General features: G+C 35.9%; 1 protein-coding gene across 1 annotated transcript in view; it reads left to right on the forward strand.

The window, feature by feature from the left end:
• Positions 1-3841: 3841 nt before the first annotated feature.
• The window catches only part of LOC140142043 (poly(rC)-binding protein 2-like), a gene marked incomplete in the record, with an annotated part of 328359 nt that continues 310664 nt past the window's right edge, over positions 3842-21536 (forward strand). Inside the window, 1 exon segment of the mRNA XM_072163966.1 lies at positions 3842-3898.

Consider the following 21536-nt stretch of genomic DNA (forward strand, 5'->3'; position numbering starts at 1 on the left):
TGCTTGATCGCATCACATATGGCCCATTTCACGGTTAGGCGCCACTTTTTGATTTTCAACGTATCTGGCCTGGTGTGTAAAAAATAATGGGGTTACAGAATTGACTGTTGGTGATTTTTCATTGTCTCTGTATAGCCTACCTCCACTAGCTTAATCGGCCTTTCTGCTTTTATCTTTCAGTGCGCAGGGGTCAGAAGTGGTCAAAACCACATTTTACTAGCAACCTAAAACAGACATTTATTTTCCAATGCTGCCACTTTTAACTATGTTGAGCCTACCAGCTGCTTTTTGTTGTTTTTATGTAATGAACAAGTTGCACTATACAGCCATACATGAACAAAGTAGTAGTTGTCAGTTAAACTAGCATGAGAACCATTTAAATTTCTGAATTCGGATGTGACATTTTCCGTTCACATCTATGTACCTTATTCAATGTGGAATAGATCGACTAATACTTTACATGAATGGTAAACTAGTGTGTTTTAGTAAAGTTCAGAGTCTTGTTACTATTTGTTGAACAAATTACACTTGTTGCTCTTAATACGTAGATACAGCGATATTTTGAATTTTTGCCAACAAATTCCGTTCACAATTTTGTCACATCCGATTAATTTTCCAAATAGTATAATTTATTAACAAATAAGTGGCAGAATTTGTTCTCCTTGATTTTTAAAAATCTCCTGCTATGAACTATCTAATGACACCATTTAATGAAAACTCCTTCATCAACTTAGCTTGCAGATGTCATTTCAAAGTTTCCGTTCACATGTGTCACATCCATGGTACCTGTCACATCCAAAATAGTTTCTTCAAAGAACTAAGACAGGAATGGGACTAGGATGCCAGTTTGAAGTTATTTCATTACAGGTTTGTGGGGGATCAAAAGGCACAATAAGTTTTTAATTCAGTATGCCTTCTTTAATTGTGACAGGAGATTCAAAAAGCTTCAATTTCCGTTCACATGTCACATCCTCAAAATTAGTAGTTTTAGGCCAAAATACTTAAACAACATGATATTTGACTTTCTAAAATAGGTTTATTATTTCATACATGTCACATATGATTATTTCATGGCTTTGTTGTTGTCTTTTAGGGGACAGTTTTGTATACAATTTACAGAAGCGGATGTGACATTTTCAATTGTGAACGGAATATTTCAGTATTATAAACATTTTGCTTGGCAAAAATATAAAGGGTCAGGAAAAACATTTTAGCATTGCTCAATTCAATAGAATCTATCAAAATATATGTGTTAGAAGTGCTTTAAAGCTTATATTTTGACAAGCAAACTGTTTATAATAATGAAATATTCTGTTCACAATTAAAAATGTCACATCCACCTCTATAAATTGTAAACAATGTTTTAAAATGAACACTAACACAGGTTGATATGTTTCAATATATCCCATTTAATTTACTGAGTGTGTGAAAACTCTTTGAATCATTATTTTCTAAAACATACTCTACTTTACAGTGTGTGGTTTCCGTTCACATTGACATCAGTCACATCCAAAATTGCACAAACATATGAATCTTGAATTTGACCTGTGCTTTCAAACTGGCTGATATTATTTGTGAACATTACCCATATTATGACCATCAAAGCTGTGAAATATCAGAGTCATTCATTGATTATTAAAATTGTTGAGTAAACCTTTTCATGTCAATTTCCTTTTTACCACAAAATTACATGTAAGTGGCCATAAATTTGTCATTACACAACAAAATTTGCCCAAATTTGGTCAGAAGAGAGCCTATGACATCCTTGTTTATTTTAAATATCTATTATATATGTATTGGACAGTAAAAGTATAAATATTCACTACTCAATATTTATCAAATTTGTTAAAAAATTACATAACATGAGATAATAAATTGTAATTTTCTTCAAGAAGTAGAGAGATTTAAGCTGGGAAATGATATTTTTATGAAAATCTGGTCTTATGTGGAAAAGAAAACCCCAATTAAATGAAATTTAATCCAGTTTGAAAATTTCAAGTTTTTTTCACCAAAAGTGGCGCCTAACCGTGAAATGGGCCATATGAAAATCAACATTATCTTATAAATTCTGCAACCATGTATGTTAGGGTTTTGAGGATTTCATCAAAAGTATGCTTATACTGGTCAAGCTGTAGCTCCGTTTAGAGCCATGGCAACATTCCAACCAGTTAAGGATCAATAGCCAGTAGTGACCAGCCTGCCTATACGCTGCCAAGTAGGTTTCGTGCTGACATGCTCAATACATAATATAATTCATTAATAAAAGTCTCCTCAGTATACCAAAACTTGGAAAAAGTAAAATTTTGCTGTTCAAAAATCTTGCAAGCACAGTACCTGGATGTGTGGATTAACCAATTATATGCTAAACTCATGATTTCATCTTGTAAAAGTTTCAATTTGGCTAGAAGCTAGAAACTAGTAGAATCACACAGGATACAGGATAATATTTCATTAACCCATTTATTTCATCCGCATCTTTCAATTATATTTTTTGTCATTTCGTCACACTTCTGACAGTTTTGGTAGATGAGCGCAACGGAAAGCCGTACAAAAGTTTCTGATGGGTGTAAGTTGTACTAGACTGTTAAAAGAATAAAGGTGCACAATATCTTAATTTAAATATGACAGCTGCTTCTTGGGAAAGCTAGGATATAATTCAACGATTTTGGTATGTTATTCTGCAATTTTCATGCAGTGTTATCATCTGAGCATCAGAGGCAGAGCCAGGGGGACTGCCCCCCCCCTCCAATTTTTTCTTCTCAGGGATACAATGGGGACGGCAAAGAGTAAAATGGCCTTAAAATTACTCAAAAGAAGAAAAAAGTTGACAAATGGGGAAGAAAATTTAGCTTTGCCCCCTCACACTAAAATTGGCTACACTAGACCGCTGAGCGTTTTCTGCTGCTGAAAGTCTCCAATAAAGCTAATCATTTGGCGTGTTTCTACTAAGCAACCGGTTGGCGGTGAAAGCAAGGTAATTCAGGGTGATGATGCAAAGAATACATGGTAACAGCCCCAGTAGAAACAGATCAGGTGAAGGGTGGTATAATGAGATGTGAGTGAACCTTGCTGTTCACTCGCCATCAAGTAGGTGGTTAATAGTGGTAAATATGTCATGTCGTTCGCAGTAGAAACAGTTTGGGTAATGATTTAGTGGGGGACACCAGAAGTCACTTACTACTAATACAGTAGGGTGCAAGCAATCAAAATCTGATCTTGCTGGTCACAAAAAATAGTTTATGGACTTCTGCCCTCCCTGCTAATAAATAAATATGGGAGTTGTTACCCTGCATTTGCATCGCCGTAGAAACAAAACGGTTTACGATGTGAGAGGACTTAAAATGCAGGGGAATAAAAGGGTGGTAATGTGAGGTGCTCGGTATAAACATGCTTATTTGAGCAGAAAGTATCACAGTAGAAAACCGAGAATTGCAAATGAGAACCAAAAATGCAGTGTCCGTCATCATGGTGGGAGATATGCTCAAAATGGCCAGTGAGGCTGACCATGGTTTAGAAGCAAGAAAATCAGCCTTACCCCCACTCCCATGAATAACCAAGAGCTAAACAATCTACTTTTTGGACTAAAATCATCATTTTGTTTGCCACTTTCAGGAATATGTACCACAATTGTCTACATTGTTACCCATAAAAGTCAAGCACTTGCCATTTTTGCTTGATGTCAGATACAACATAATTGTAAAATTGTCAACAAATGGCAGCCATCATATTTGACGTCTATTTTGTGTTCTAAATCTGTAGTGTTATATATGTAGAGATTTCTTGCCTTGTTTCTTACCATAATATTTCTTCTTTTCTTTCTTTTTCTTCTGTCGCCCTGCAGGCCAATACATGCGTATATCGTGCCAAGTGAAGTAGTTGCACTCGATAGCAAGCAAAGGTAGGTATCATTAGCTCTTTGCTTTTATTGTTTGCGTTTTTTGGATCACTTGGCAATGGCGTGGATGGTATCATATCGTTTCTTCCTACAAGGTGATTTATATTCATACACATGCTCTATGTATATTTTATTGGGCCTTGTCGGTATGGGATGTTTTTTTAATAGATTTGAAGAGAAAGTCGGCTTCGTCGGGATGACTGCCTCGTGGTGTGATTCAGTCTTATCTTGATTAAAAAGTAGACATGGTGTATAAAAGTATGTTATACTGTGTATCAAAATGCTCTCATTATAGTGCCAAAGTTCAGTTACCCCATGTAACAATCATGGCTCAAAATTTGACCTCAAGTTGTAGAGTATGAGTTTTTGTACCCAACATCTATTAAGGTCATTTTATGCATGTACAAGCATATTGGGGTTAAAGTACTTGGTATGACAGATGAGCATATTTAAGATCCTAGTACTAGTAGTAGTATTATGGTCTACCAAGTATTCCCTGTATGAGTGTATTACAAGGTTTCTCTTGAAATAAATGCTAGCTAGGTTTAACTGATAAATTTACTTAGAATCTGATGATATCATATCAGGGTGGTGAGAGATTACCTGTTTTCTCTTGAACATTTAGTTTTCATGAACTGATTGTTTTTTACCCATGTGGAATCAAAACGGAATGTGGCCAAGATTGATTTGAAGGAGAGTGTTATTTGAAAAATGGAATTGAGTACTTTTTGTGCCTGATCCAAGCATGATACATTTGAAAGTGCTTAGGATTTCAAAATCCTATATTGTTAACTCACACTCATACAATTTGTGTTGGACATTTGTGACCATTCATAACAAACAGTCGCCAGTACAGATTTAGAGATATGGACCAATAAACCAAACGGAAATCAAAACAGGAATTTTCAGATCAAATTTTGATTTTTGAGTAGCTATTCAAGCAATTATGGTATGTGATATATCATTATTACAATTCAAAATCTAAGATTCTTAAATGTGCAACTTTACACTGGACGCCCCTTTTCCGAAACCACCGCTGGTGGCAGCACACGACTAAAGCTTTGAAGGAACACCTGAATTGCTTTCATATGCTCAGACCTGTAATGCTCAAAGATGCCCGAGATATCTATGATGTAGCCACAATTTTGACATTGTAGCGCATGGAATGCCTTAGGATGGTTTCAAAATGGTTGGAAACGCTGATAAATATACAAAACAGCATAGATCTGGGCCAAAAAAGTGCATTTAATCAACAGCTCTACTTGACCTGTGACGTCTGCGCGACGTCACGGGTCTAGCCGGGGATAGCCCCCTTCATCTGGCCAGACGCCACCAACAGCATCTATCTCTAGTTCCGAAAAACTCTGGGTTCGATATGGATGGTCACATTTAGCAGAGAGGTGTATACCCTATTCTCTTGTTGGGGCTATGTGGCTAAGATTATTGCATTCAACCTAAAGTGCCAAGTGTGCTCTTATTATGTTCTTTTGAGTTCAAATGGAAATTCATGCAAAATGATGTTATAAATACACAAAGACAAAAAGGATATTTCCATGCAAACAGATTTAATCCACTATTTTTTTGTAAGCAAATGTCACAGCCAAATTAAAACTAATTTATAGGTTGAATATTTGGCAATGTAATATGTGTTTGCTTGTTGGTTTGGCAAATGGAGTAACCATGGTAACAGGAGAACTTATTTGCATTTTACTAGACTTGCTATCTACTGAAGATACACTATCTGATGACTTACAATGTACTATAGGAAAAATATTTTGACTATCAGTCTGCTTAAGGGCTGGGGTATGAGCGACCTTGAAGTTCCGGTATCTGGAGAGGGGAAGCAATGAGTTACCCCAAATCACAGCGGCAGGTAGTGACTGGGCCGCCGAAAGTGCTAATATATATTTATTTTGGAAGGTTCGTGTTTGTTTTAAATTTTGGGGCGTTTTCCAAAATTTGATATTTTGGTCATATTTCAAAAAGCGACATGCCAAAGACAACTCTTTGGGCACATAGTTTGTTATTGTTATTGCAGTTCTTTTCCACATACCCACGTTAACATTCGATTGGGTGATTTACTAATATTATATATTTTATGACTGCAATTTGGCGTTTTCAATGCGTTTTACACGTATCATGAAATTAACGCAAATATCTAGTCACGCTGCTTTTAGAATTTTTACCTGATCGTCGGCTTTTGCAGGCAACAGAATGCAGATTGGCTCACGATAGATGTCGTATTCCTCTATGTGGTTCACTCATTGATAAAATGAGTTTGCATTCCTTGTAACAACACACTCATTGCCGTCTGGAAACCGGGTCTGGTACTGATTTTGGGACAGCCAATAGACTTCAGCGCCGTATCACATCTCACAACAACCACACGACTGACGACTATGTGTTTATGTTTCCGCATAAAGCTTGTGTCTACATCTATTACTATACTTCTTTGGAAACGTTGACCTTTGACCATTCTTTGTATAACGCCCTGATATGACCTTGATATGTTCGCTTGATTGGAGTGCGTTATAGCATCCATTTCATTGAGGTGTTAGGACTTGGTCAGTACAATACTTGCAGGGATACAATAGTTTAACATGGTGTGTGAGCATGGTGAAAGACTTATTATTGATTAGGCGCGGACATATTAAAGGCACAGGTCCTTTGCGTGTATAGCAGAAAATTATAATAGAATGTGTGAATAGAATGTTTGGAATTTTGCAACTAAAATACTAACTGCATTCTGCATTATGTATTTATTTATTTAGGCCTATGCCTATTTATTTATTTACTGACTTATTTATTTATTTTATTTATTTGGTATATTATTAGTTAGTTAGGCCTAGTTAGTAATATTCCATGATAGGCCTACGTCGGTTTATTATTGATTGTTGATAACTTGACAACTTGATTGATTGATCGATTGATAGTCATTTCACATTATATTCCTAGTTTATAGGCCAATTTGAATAACATCGCATACATTAGATAAATAGACCTATCAGTATTGATTTATTCTATTCAGCAATATCAAGGATTACTATCAAACTTCTCATAGCTGATTGTCAGTTGGCTCAGTGGTAACGCAGTAGGTTTTACAACACCGAGGTCCCGGGTTCGATTCTATTTTTTGCAAGGCTGAGAAAAAGATGAAATTTCTGGACTGCAAACTTATTTGGCGCGCGATCTGAGCTGGTCCTTTTCTGGTGGCTGTGTCTGTTACAGGCACACCCCCTCTGCATCCAAACCAGGTTCACGCTCATTACACCTCCCTTAAGTCCATGTTTTGTGATGATTTTATATGGTTTAATTTGTGAGGGTATTGCTAGGGAGAACCTGGCCCAGTGGAGTGGCAAGTGAGTGTATTTATCTATCTGTTTGTAGATTACTGGACGTGCTATCTACTGAAGATAACCATTGCAAACATGTTTACATCTTGTGACTTACATTAAGCAACTATAGAAACATATTTTTAATTATCACCATGTTTTGGAATGGTAATGGTTTAATTATGAGGGTAACGTTTGAGAGAAAATGGACAATGATGGTTACTGGGGTTGTGGGATTGATGGCATATTCATCTGTTTGTATTTTACTGAACTTGCTATCTACCGAAGATAACCTTCACAAACATTTCTATATCTTATGACTTACAAGCTACTATAGAAAAATATTTTTAATTACCACCATGTTTTGGGATGGTAATGGTTTAATTATAAGGGTAATGTTGGAGAGAAAATGGACAATGATGGTTACTGGAGCTGTGGGGTTGATGGCAAGTGGCAGTATTCATCTGGTTGTATTTTACTGAACTTGCTATCTACTGAAGATAACCTTCACTAACATTTCTATATCTTATGACTTACAAGCTACTATAAAAAAATATTTTGAATTATCACCATGGTTTGGAATGGTAATGGTTTAATTGTGAGGGACAATGATGGTTACTGGGGCTGTGGGTTTGATGGCATGTGGTAGTATTCATTTGGTTGCATTTTACTAACTTGCTATCTACTGAAGATAACTTTTTCACTAACATTTCTATATCACATGACTCACAAGCTACTATAGAAAAATATTTTGAATTATGTTTTGGAATGGTAATGGTTTAATTATGAGGGTAATGTTGGAGAGAAAATGGACAATGATGGTTACTGGGGCTGTGGAGTTGATGGCAAGTGGCAGTATTCATCTGGTTGTATTTTACTGAACTTGCTATCTACTGAAAATTACCTTCACAAACATTTCTATATCTTATGACTTACAAGCTACTATAGAAACATATTTTGAATTATCACCATGTTTTGGAATGGTAATGGTTTAAATATGAAGGTAATGTTTGAGAGAAAATGGACAATGGTTTTTACTGGAGCTGTGGGGTTGATGGCAAGTGGCAGTATTCATCTGGTTGTATTTTACTGAACTTGCTATCTACTGAAAATTACCTTCAAAAACATATCTACGGAATATGTACACTATCTGATGACTTATCAATTGAAAAAGTGAAAAGGTTGTGGCTATGCCACCAAAGATTTGTGTTATGTTTTGTGTTGGTAAAGGTTTTACTGTGAGGGTAATGTTTGGGAGAGATGGTGTAGCTGTGCTGTGTGATTGGTTAACCGTAACACGTAAAAATCTTACAAAGAAAACCACTGCACATACATGCATTCCATGTGATGGCATTGCGCAATCACCCTAATAAGTCATTTATGGGCACCAAGTTGCTGGCTGGGCAAGCGACTCCACCATGACATGAGGTCGTGATTGTGTGCGTGGCACCCGAGGGGTCCCAGGGTCAAATCCCGGGGGTGCCAAGTGAAATCTTTCTTCATCTTCTCTCCTTTTACGTTCCTTCTCTACCTTCCGATAGCAAAAAAGCATGTTCCTTGTTAGGGTTAATACCCATTTTTGTGTATTTGATAAAACTTGCTATCTACTGAAGATACACTTTATATCTGATGACTTATTTGATACACAGGAATAGAAGGAAACTTGTTGATTTTGCAACCAAACTTGTATTGTACTTTGTGCTTATGGGGAGCAACTAGACACAGTGGTTACTTCTTCAACTCTTATCTTGACCCTAATTATCCTTACCCTAATACTCACACCAAATAAATAAATATCAATAATGATGTTGACCACAAATGATGATGATTGGGATGGCAGTGATGTTGGTGATTGTTTCATGAAAAGTAACAGCATGACCCCCTGAGCACTACCAGCTGATCTAACATTGCCTTTGATTGGTCAATTACATGATATCTTCACTTTAATCACCAATCAGAATGGAGCTTTGCAAATAATTCACCCTAATTTTTTTGTGTGGTGAAATTATTATAACAATGTTGCTGATTGGTCCAATTGATAATGAAAACTTCTTTTTGGTCAATCGGCAGGTAGTTTTCATAGGGTTAAATGATGCTGTGTGTAATTCTAGTTATGATAACAAATTGGACACTTCCTTTATGACACTTTAGACTTTAGAGTGGCATTACAAGTACTATTTTTCTTGTCCGAGTATTTTTCCAAGAATGTTAATGAAACACTTCAGAATGTCTAAATATAGACGGCTCCCATCAATATTGTTTTGCTTGAATTAACACATATATTTTGTAATGATGCTGTAAAATTTTATAAATACATATTTATAAATAAGCATATCAATTTTCCTTTGTAATATTTGTCAGTTCTCCTAGTGCAAGCATAAATATTTTTTACCGCCTGGGGAAGAAAAATCGTTTTTACAAATTACACAATACAGTGACTATGAACCGATTTCAATTTGAATAGCAGGCAAGGACCTGGTATTATTTATTAAACACAAATGACCTCATTCCTCTATAGTAGCGTCACCGTATGATATAAGATTTATGTATGTCAAATGCCTCAGGTCTATAGTAATATACACCGGAGTGACTTCCGAATTTTTCTTCGTTGTTTTCCATGTTTTGTTAATTTCTACGGAGGAAGCTTTTAACTCCAGTTGTGTTGATAAAATTTCCTTTTTTCATGTGTTTAGTTCACAAAAATGAGGATGAAGTGAGTCATTATTTTATTGAAATGCTTATATAGTTTTAACTTGTATTTATTTACATATCACCATATATTTTCTACTTGACAAGTTATTAGCATATGTGCCACAAGGAGCTAAGCAAGATGTTGAAAAAGCAATAACAATAATCAGGCTTCCTTTTTGACTAAAGTGCTGTTTCTGTGCTACAAATTATAGCAGAATGACAACCAATAAGGAGAAAAAAGCAGCATGACAGGGTACCAGGAACTGAAACTTTACATTATGAAAAGGCTGTGAAATCATTATTAAGGACCATTCACTACACTTGAGCTAGATATTTTGTTCTCACTCTTGGATTTGCTTCTCTTAGGGAAATTATGAGATGCAGGTCTGTAACAAACAGGGCAGCAGGGGGAAGGGGGTAAAAGCTCAGTCATTGAGAAATCTTTCTGAAATAGTGAACTTTATTTTATATTTGACAAGGTAGACCTTCGGTATTATATTTGACATAGTGAGGCTTCAACATAGCGAACCTTGTTTTATAATATTCGACTTCACTTAGCGATTCCTTTTTGCATGTGTTAGTTCACAAAAATGAGGATGAAGTGAGTCATAATTTTATTGAAATGCTTATATAGTTTTAACTTGTATTTATTTACATATCACCATATATTTTCTACTTGACAAGTTATTAGCATATGTGCCACAAGGAGCTAAAGCAAGATGTTGAAAAAGCAATAATAATAATCAGGCTTCCTTTTTGACTAAAGTGCTGTTTCTGTGCTACAAATTATAGCAGAATGACAGTCAATAAGGAGAAAAAAGCAGCCTGCCAGGGTACCAGGAACTGAAACTTGACATTATGAAAAGACTGCGAAATCATTATAAAGGACTATTCAATATACTTGAGCTAGATATTTTGTTCTCACACTTGGATTTGCTTCTCATAGGGAAATTATGAGCTGCAGGTCTGTAACAAGCAGGGCAGCAGGGGGAGGGGGTACAAGCTCAGTCATTGAGAAATCTTTCGGCCATAGTGAATTTTATTTCATATTTGACATGGTAGACCTTCGACATAGCTGACCTTATTTATATTTGACATAGTGAGACTTCAACATAGCGAACCTTGTTTTATAATATTCAACTTCGGGATCCTCATTTTACAACATAGCAAACCTTGTTTTATATTTGACATAGTGCACCTTATTTCATATTCGACATATATCGACTTCATTTTGACATCTAGAAATATGACAATAAAATTAAGTATGTGAAAACCATCCTAGCATGTAGCCCTATGTCTGGGTTTTTTTAACAGGATTTTTTTAGCTACTAAAAAATGGTCATGTTTAGCTTGTTTTTCTAAAAAAATATTTAAAAAAAGGCTTAGCACATTGTCATAGAGGTGGAGGTGTAAGAGCTTGCATTGGTGATTCGACAATATTCTTCTGCTCTATCACAACTTCATTGTATATCCAAAATACCTCAAAATAGTCAAAATGAATACTCTATATTGTGGTATAAGCTCTTGGCCTCTTATATTGCGTAAAAAGTTTGCAAGCATTGACTAATTTCTTCTATGTGAGCTAAATATCACAGACATATGATATAGAAAGGAACTTTCTTTGATTTGTAGAAGAAACCATTTAGGCAAAAATAACCCTGTAATATATGCAGTGCTGCAGAAAGTATAAACTCAATAATAAAAGGTCGATGGAACATTTGATTTGATTTAATGATAAGAAAATATTAATAACTGCAAACACGCATGCATAATTGCAAAAGAAAAGCTTGAACTTTTTGCTTGGATTGGTCGGAGAGGATGATGGATCACATTCGCCTGGAGCCGTAAAACATTAGTAACTATTAACGCAAAGATAGTCATAAGCCGTTGGCATTAAAACTTTGAAGATCTACTCACACGTCAATGGGTATAACATTCAATATGGATGATATGAAAATGTTTTTACGTATTTCATAGACTTTTTTTTCTCCAGTAGTGTCAATCAACGACACTATTACTTGGGATCTTTCATTGGATGCAATTTGCCGTGACGGAGTGACAGTGCTAGTTTATAAATGTTATATAGAAAAGAGTTCAATGTAAAGATGGGTTCATGTTACTTACATTGGCAATGGTAGTACTTAGTAAACTAGATCTCAAGTTTTTGCACAAGTTGGAATATGTTCAGCACACTGTAGTCCATTAACAACTTGTGTCACATGCTCTAATGCTGGTTTCATACTTTCCTGCCGCTTTACCGCTCTGAAGATGATTTTGCTTCACTGCGCAGTCGCACCAGAAACGCTAGCGGTAACCAGCGGGAGTTGAATTCAAATCAACTCGGAGTGGTGCCACTCTAACATATGAGAACAAAATACGATTTTGGAGCGGTGCTAAGCGGCAAGGAGTGGCTCTCAGAGTCATGCCGCTGTCGCTGAGCGGTGTGCCGCTCCACTTGCAGACAAGTGCAAGCAGCATGATGAAGCGTCACGCCGCTCTCCGGCAAAGCGGCAGAAAGTATGAAACCAGCATAAATGACATTCAAGGGCAAGGATGCTCATGTTACCTACATCAGCAATGATGGTCTGCAGTAAACTAGATCTTGATGTTTTATACAAGTACTATGTAAATATCATGTAGAACATCAACAACCTTGTTAGACATGAAGTTCAAGGGTAATGAGGTTTATGTTATCTACCATGTGTGGTAGTTCAAGGTAGGGATAGTTCTTGCCAGGGAAGGGTAATGTCCACACCGGGGTCCACATTATGAGAAATATAAGGGTTCTAAAAGCCCTCGCTGCTTTTTGGTGAGGGGGAAGGAAAGAAGCAGGAAGAAAGAAAGAAGAAAAAAGGTCTTTAACCCTAACCTGGTTAGGGTTAAAGGACCTTTTTTATCCTGTACATGGAACTCTCAATAATAAATGTTTTTTAACTGAAAGAACCCTTTTAGATTCTTTAAAAGGTTCATTAGAACTTTGTAGAACCATTTGTTGGAAAGGTTGGATAAATGTCATTATAGGCTATTTCATAGTCCACTTAATTTTCATTATTATTTTGTTGATCTTATTTGTTTGTTTGTTTTTTGTTGTTGTTTTATCACATTTGTAAAGAAACAAGAATAGAACTTTATTGATTTGTTGGTTCCGTTACTACCAAATGACCTAATAAATTGTACATATTTGACACACAAAAGTTGTATATCAACTCCTATTTTTGTAATTTTGTCAAAAATAAACTCGTTATATTTCAATATCAAACATTTCATTGTCAAAATTATATCTTCTGCATGTTGTGGAACTACATCTCTTTCAAATCATCTGTTTCTTCTCTTCCCATTTATGCGTCAGTAACAGGATATTATCAATTGTCCCATTTTTTTTTCTTCCATCGCAGGAAAGAAAAAGGTAAATCAATAAAACATCTCTGATTGTCTGCAACCACCCTCTGGCTGTGACAGGAGAAAAAAGAGTAAATGGAACATTTTAATCATTGGTTGCGTTACATAGTAGGTCAGCTTGTGATGGCATCTACTTTTACTTTCATTCCTAGACTTTTTCGTCAAAATTTAGCTCTATTTCGCTGGGATTTCAATCAAAATTGGGGAAATGCTTTCTACAACTAGGAGACGATACGATAAGAATTCCACTTGCTCAGTTTTCCTTGAGGGGAACATGGGTCTATGTGGAGTGTAGCAGAGAAATGTTGGTATTATTGCAAAATAGGGGTGAGATTCTTGTGTTCTGAATTTATACCAAATTGATAACATAGTTGCAATTTGTTTCTGGGCAAATTACAGGGTGTATAGGTACATGTATTTTGTAGTGATCATTTCAGAAGTGATATAAGCGCTGATGAGCAGGTTTTTTTTAAAAACTAAATTCAAAGTTGCACCAAAAAGGCAAATTGCTTAGAAAAAGACAATTGTCAAGGAAAGAAGTGGTAAATTTTGTAGGAATTATTTAGAAGACTAGCTGCTTGCAAAGAATGGTGTGATAAAATGAACCAATGTTTTGCGTGGATTGGAATTTTATAAATGTGAACAATAAAAAGGCTTGCACAAGGGGGACATCAAAGCTAATATGTGACACGATCTGGTCCATGGGGGCCAAAGGCGGCAAATTTGAAACTGAGATAAAGGTAATAATATGGAGTAAAAAAACAATAAAAACAAAGAAAATAGACATCAAAAAACTTCATAACTTTAGAAACAAGTATGCTAGACCTTTGTTGTTTTCAGTAAATGATAGTCTATTGCATGTATAATGTAGTAATTACAGTAACTCAATTTTCAAAAATGCCTCCTTTGGCCCCCATGGACCAGATCGTGTCACATATTCAGTTATATGTGAGCAGAACAAACCAACCAACAAACATCACCGAGGCAAAAGAAAATTTTTAACTGATATAGCAGAATATTTGGGAATTTTTTGGCAAATTTCAGTGTAATCTGTTGTGATTTAGCATTATTTTGTAAAAAAATTCCCTGCATTTTCACACTATTTACCATTATCTACCGTGATTCCCACCAATTTGGTCAATTTAGCGCAATCTTCCAATTTTTGCCGAGTGACAATGGGGCCTAATCAAATTGCAAGAAGGGGAAATTTTGATGCTTGCATAATATGTAATTTTATTGTAGAATTGCAAAGCTGATGAGAAGAGTTTGTGAGTTTGTTTGTTTTGTGATACCTTCCCATGGAGAATGTCAGTTGATTTGTAAATAGGAGAGCTAGGAAATGAACATTGTAGCCAGAAGCTAATAATGACTTTTAAAATAATATACAGGGTGGTACAAAAAAGTAATTTCCTGTATGGATTTCTGCTGTGTTTACAATTGGTATCTGAGATGATAGGCTTGGTATAGATAACTTCTGAATTGATTGATTGTTCACTTGAGTGGGGAAGACAGTCTCAAAACATGCTATTTGGGTCAGATACGTACTCGTATAGGGAAATAAAGTTTGCTACTAACTTTAAGAAGTTTTGAGGCATGTGTGATTAGTTGTTGTCATGTCATCTTTGTCGTTGTCATCATCATCCACCGGTTTCCTCCCCATCATCCCCATTTTCCTCTTCCTTCCTCATGTCATTTTATTGGTTCAATATTGAGAAACATTAGGCTATTCTATTTGAAATCCATACACCCCCTTTGGAAGATATGTCACCCATTCAGGTACATTGTAACCCCATTTGAAATTCATACTCTGTGCTACAGATTAAGGTCATGTCTTCCATAGGGGTGTAAGGATTTCAAATGGAATGGTCTATTCCAACTGATCTTTCAAGTTACTGTGGCAAAAACATGCAAGCTTCAAATTTGAGTGATTTTGTAACTTTGGAGCGGATCTTTTAGGCATGATATGAAGTTTTTTCATTTATAATAATAATTTGTATGTATATGCAAAATAATGTTCACATACTTGAAGCCCTGTGGTGAAATAACAGCAAAGTGACGAAGATGAAGTTTCATTCACAAATAGAAAAATGCTGCGTAGCAAGTATTACAAATTCTGACAATACTTGATACCGTACATGAGCGTTTTAATCAAGGTTAGGTATGTGAAATGAGCATTTGCTACGTCATTGCTAGGAGCCACCTTTTGTATTGATGAATAGTCAACTACAACAAAATTGAGCAAGATTTTGACTTTTTGACAAATTTGTTACACCAGAAGATTATCTTTTGGTAATCGTCACGGCAACATACAACATTTTAAACATGCTGTAATTAGTATTCCTCATCACACACTTTAATCACTTCTGTGCCGTGACAAACTTTTGTATTGATTAGATTTTACACTTGGCACGTCCTCACAGAGGGTTTTTTGCTTAAGAAACACGGTTCTTGAGCAAAAACTTTGGGGAAATGCACTGTGTGAATTGTCTTGAGAATTCCGATCTCCAAGTTTGCCCCCATTAATTTATCCCCAAGATATTTAGAGGATTGTCTGATTTCCCTGAGTGATCCTCGAGTGTTACCAATGTGTGAACAGATTTTGCGATTCTCGAGTGCTGAGCTTAACCTGTGACCTTGTTTAATTATATATAATACGGTTCAATTTATCGCGCCACTAGTTGAGGTCACAGTAAGCTTGCCGGTTGTAATTCCAGAGCTGACGCCATCAGGCATTGCGAACTCGAGGATTCCAGGCTTGAATGGAGTTGTGTGGACCCGCTCTCGGGATTGACTTGGGATTCGTAATTCTCAAGCACGCCAATCCTCTAGAATTCTGTGATCATCTGAACACGCCTACAATGAACCATAATGATCTCATTCCCAATGGCATAGTTCAATGACCTCCATTAAACAAACAGCTCAGATTTTGACCTCAAGTTTTAGAGAATAAGTTTTTGTTCCCAATGCATCCAAAGGTCATTTTTCAAGTGTAGAAGTATATTGGGGTTAAGGAACTATGTCCTAGAGATTGTAATGTTTGCGATCTTAGTGTTAGTTTCTTGTTAAGAAACACAACTCAAGTAGCCTGAAGAATATGGGAGTCGTGCCTCCATGTCCCTCGATATAACAGGAGTGACAAACCTGCTTATGATATACATACCCATGATTAAGATAGGTACAGGTAACTACATGTAGTGTATGGTATGTGCCGTATTATCAGCATCATTGGAGGTGACAAAATTGAGCAGGTACTGATGGAATAGTGATGTTGCCAGGAGCGTAGTTTGCCTCAAAATGGGGACAAATTTAGAGAAAGGCTCACCAGAGAATACTTGGCTATCACTTCTAACCTGCAGTGCCTGTGTTTTTTGACTGTAGTGTTTGGGTTTGTTTCCTGTTTACGGGTGAAAACATGATTTTATTGATTTGTGGTAAAATTGGTATTGCAGATACAAAAGGGTACGAACATTCTAGTATTAAAGGTGGGTATTCTGATTTTCTCATTGTCTTTTTCTTGGGCCTGTACCAAAACAATCTGATTCAGTTTCCAGTTAAAATGCTCCAATTCCGAAGTAAAGGTTTAAAATCTTTGCAAGCTTTGAGACATACACTACAAGATTCTTATTAATGCTGCCTGCACAGGTAACCATCGCCAGGGTAATTGTCTGGTACTGTGCATGCAGTAGCAGAGGAGTACCGGTGAAGTACCAGTGAAGTACCAGTGCAGTACCACTTCTGTTGGATTCTGTGCAGTAGCAGCATTGGTGCTGTGTAGGTATAAGTGTCTACCAGTCAGGTACCTAATAGTGATATACTTGCTTGTTGTTTAATGTTGATGTTGATGATGTGGAAAATAAAGATTTTTCTGATGGTGTTCCTATGCAGGTAACCACAATAGGAATCTTGTTGTGTAGTATTTGTTTTGCCTAATAAGGTTTAGCTTTTTGAAACAGAAATGTCTTAAAAATGCAAGTTATTTACTTGACTGCTGTGGTCCGTTGTGAACATGTGGCATGTTAGGCTGCAAAATTAAGATACTTTTTGGGTGCGGTGAGTGAGGGTATCGAAAGGATTTGCTTAAGGGATCTAAAATGAGCGTTTATTGCGTTTCGACAGTATTTTTTGTGGGACATGAGAGCAACTCAGACCTATCGAATTGCATTCTGAATACTGAAGCATGTCTTTCTGATATCAAATAATTTTCATTTTTGAAAATCACAATATAATACAAATTTTATGACAAATTATAAAAATTTGATATTTTTCAAATTTTGATATATAACAGTACTCAAAGTAAATTATATAAATCTAATGACATATTCTTAAAGTGTATGTAGCAGGGAGGAAAAGCCGACGGTCAATTGAAAATTTTGACCTTTCATATTGAAGATATGGATTTTTTTCCCAAAAAGACCTAATATTTGTTGGTGTTTTGGGAAAAAAAATCGTATCTTCAATACATGAAAGGTCAAAATTTTCAATTGATCGTCGGCTTTTCATCCCACCTACATACACTTTAAGTATAAATCATCAGATTTATAATGTTTACTTTAAGTACTGTTAAATATCAAAAATATCAATTTTAATGATTTGCCATAAAATGTGTATTAAATTGCGAATTTCAAAAATCAAAATTATTTGATATCAGAATGACATTCTTCGTATTCAGAATGCAATCGATATGTCTTATGTGCTCTAATGTCCCACAATAAATACTGTCCAAACGTTCATACCCCAGCCCTTAATGGACTCCCAAACATGGAAGAATAATGTCTGGGAAAACAAGCCAGATAGCAGCCATGACAATCTGTAGTAGTTCCAGGACATTCTGCAAGGGAAAATAGTGCAGGGATACAAGTTTTCATGCTTTTGCAGGAATTCCTGCTTTCATGAACTCCAAATCCCTGCACTTTTCTTTATTTTCAGCTTGTTTTGGAGGCTTTTGGCCCAGATTCATGCACTATTCAGGCTTTTTCCTACAGGTCAGCTTGCATCCCTGATGGTGGTAGGCTGAAGGGATACTCCAATATTGGGATATTCCAGTTGAAATCCATGCACCCCTGTGGAAAACATGACCTTAATCTTTTTTCACAGGGAGTGTAGATTCTAAATGGAGTTGCCCATTCAGGTAATCCCATCCACACTCCCATGGAGATTAAGGTCATGTCTTCCATATGGGGTGTGTTTTTCAACTGGAATGTCTCATTATGTATAGGCCTATCTTGGAGTGATTAGGAAAACAATTTGTACAGAAAATCTTTGTATACATGTCCCTTTAAGAGAGTTGGCTTTAATATAATGTTAAGGTGGTACTACACCCCTTGATAAATTTGTGACTATTTTTGCATTTTTCTCAAAAACTAATAAAACACTAATAACAAAAGTTATGTATATTATAGGGGCAAGGAATCCAGTTACTACACTGAAATTTCAGTGACTCAAGACAAGTAGTTATTGATTTATTGATCAAATTGGTTTTCCCTCATTTTTGACTGTAACTCCACAACTGTTGTCTGTGCTGAAATTAAATTTTCAGTGCAGTAGTTGTAGTCATTGCCCCTATAATATACATATCTTACTTGTCACCAATGCGCTATAATTTTTGAGAAAAATGCAAAAATAGGTACAAAATTGGCCAGGGGTGTAGTACCCCCTTAAAAGTGAAAACAATTCTGCACTTCATTAATGTATGGATCAGTATGAAAAAATTACAACATTAGCACAATTTGCTCATTAAAATCATGATTAAAATCTGCAGCTCTTAAGGTTCAATAACATTGTTTTATTTGGAGTGTAGGTGTTGAAATAATGTCTGTTAAAAATGTGAAAAGTACACTAGGGACCCCTAACAGCCAAATTTCATACATTTCTGTTCCGTGGGGGGAAAATACGAAAATTACTGAATTCCTAAAAAACAATCAAAATCTGTAATATTTGTTGCTTATCAAGTGGTATATCATTAATTAATTTATCTGTTACGATGTGTTAAATGGGGAGTATTAGCATTTAAATGTAAGTATTTACAAGATGCCTGAAGCTCAGAATTAGAGCAGATTTGTCTCGTTTCTAGGACTGGGGGAATTGGAGGACAACAAATAGATTGAAAATTGGAAGTTCTTCAAGTTATAATTAGCTCTGTTTTTTAAGATATACATACTAATCAGAGATGTTTTCATTATTTAAAATATTTTCTTTTCATGCCCTCTGATGATCAGCGAAGGGGCAAAATTGACTTGAGTTTATTTTTAGGTGTATTACCTGAAGTCTGTCATATTGTTTTCTAGCCTATACGTCATGGAGGAAAAGTAGTGTCATTGTTTTTTCAGCATATTGCCTAAAATTGACAGATTTGTGGGGTGTGTGCTGCAAGCACCTTCTGTATAATATTGCAAACTGTAAAAATGTGATTAGCAATCAAAGTATTATATTTTTCGTATGAAGATTATAAAAATATATATCATATTTCTTCTGTGTTTGACAAGCAACGTTAAAGGTGCAACTCAAATATGATTTGATATAGTAAATCTGTTATTAGCGTATCAATTGGGATTGGATAGATATTTGATCACACTATGATATATCTTTAAGTAAGCACTAACTTAAGTCATGAAAATGTGTAATCCATGCAGTGTTCACTTTTAAAATAAATTTTTCCTGAGATTGTTCTAAGATTCTATGTGATCTGATTAGATGGCATTTAATATGTATTTTGATGGAGATTGGGATATCCAATATGTAGTGCTTGTGTGGACCGAATTGGAACACAACATATACTGAACAGACATTTCTGAAAGGAAAACCCATGGTTAACTATGTCAAGATTAAGAATAACATCCCCTCCCATTCTTCAAAAATAGTTCTAAGTAGAACCTGGAAAGGTTCTCAAGCTATCTTGTATGTAGAATCTTAATTGATATGTGAGATGAGGGCTAAAGGTGGCATTTTGAGTTACTGTAATTATTACCTTATACAAACACTAGGCTACCATACTGATAAAAACAAAGGTCTAATACTTGGTTTTAAAGTTCTGAAGTTTTGTGATGTCTGTTTTCTTACATATTTAATTGTTTTTTACTTCCATATTTTTGCCTTTATCTCAATTTCAAATTTGCAGCCTTTGGCTCCCATTGACCAAATCGTGTCATATGAAGAACCAAAAAGGGTTTTGGGAAAGCCAGAAAGATCTATTTAGAGTAGAAAGGTTCTGCAAAGACCTGAAAGCACCTTTTTATCGGCATTTCAATTAGCAGGTTCTACACCCAAACCAGCCAAGAAACCTTTTAATTTCTAAGAGTGCCCCGCCCATAGATAGAAGTGATCCTTTCATATATTCGAATACTTGTTTGTCCTGTGTGTGACCTAACTCAATTGTTTTCCATCTTAAGATTAATAAAATTTTAATTGGTTGTTTTGAGGCAAGTCTTTGTGGTGTGCAGGTGTTTAAGAGTTCCGATATTGTCCGGGATTCTAGTTATTGGCAATACCAGCTTGAGTAGCCTCAATCCTAAGGGCAAAAGCCTGTGGTCTGTATAAATTGGTATAAAGAGATTTTTATAGACCAGGGATGAGAGTATGGTACCTAAGGTGTCAAAGTTCAAGTTTAGCCTACTTTGGGATTGACATGAAACATGGTTGATACTATTTAGGGATGCAAGTGGAGGTGGATGCTGTTTTATATATGAAAGCTATGGTCTTGTCACCTTCACTAGGATCCACAACATGCTCATCTATCAGAGGCGCAGTTCTTTAACCCCAATATATTAGTACATTCAATGAATGACCTTTGAAAATTTGGGTACAAAAACTCATACTCTGCAACTTGAGGTCAAATTTTGCACTCTGAGTGTTTAATTGAGGTTATTGAACTATGCCATTGGGATGAGGCCATTGTGGTCCATAGTGTTGTCACCTTTCTAGGTAATAATGAAAGAACATTTTAGCTATGGCACCAACGGCTTCAGGGTGCGCCAATAGGGAACAGACTTGAGTCCAATTTCAATTAGACGCCCGCCAGGCTCTTGGCGAGGTGTTTATTCATGTTGAGTAAAAGCACAATCCAAGAGGAACACGCTGCTGGGCAGGAACGTGCCACTGACTACCGTGAGGAGCTCATGAATATGCATAATTTATGCAAATGATACAGGATTATGAGTTATAAGATTATTGGGAGTCAAGTCAGGATGATTTCAATTAATGCTGGCGAAGTCATTAACATGAGA

Source organism: Amphiura filiformis, chromosome 20, assembly GCF_039555335.1.
Source record: "Amphiura filiformis chromosome 20, Afil_fr2py, whole genome shotgun sequence".
NCBI lineage: Eukaryota > Metazoa > Echinodermata > Ophiuroidea > Amphilepidida > Amphiuridae > Amphiura > Amphiura filiformis.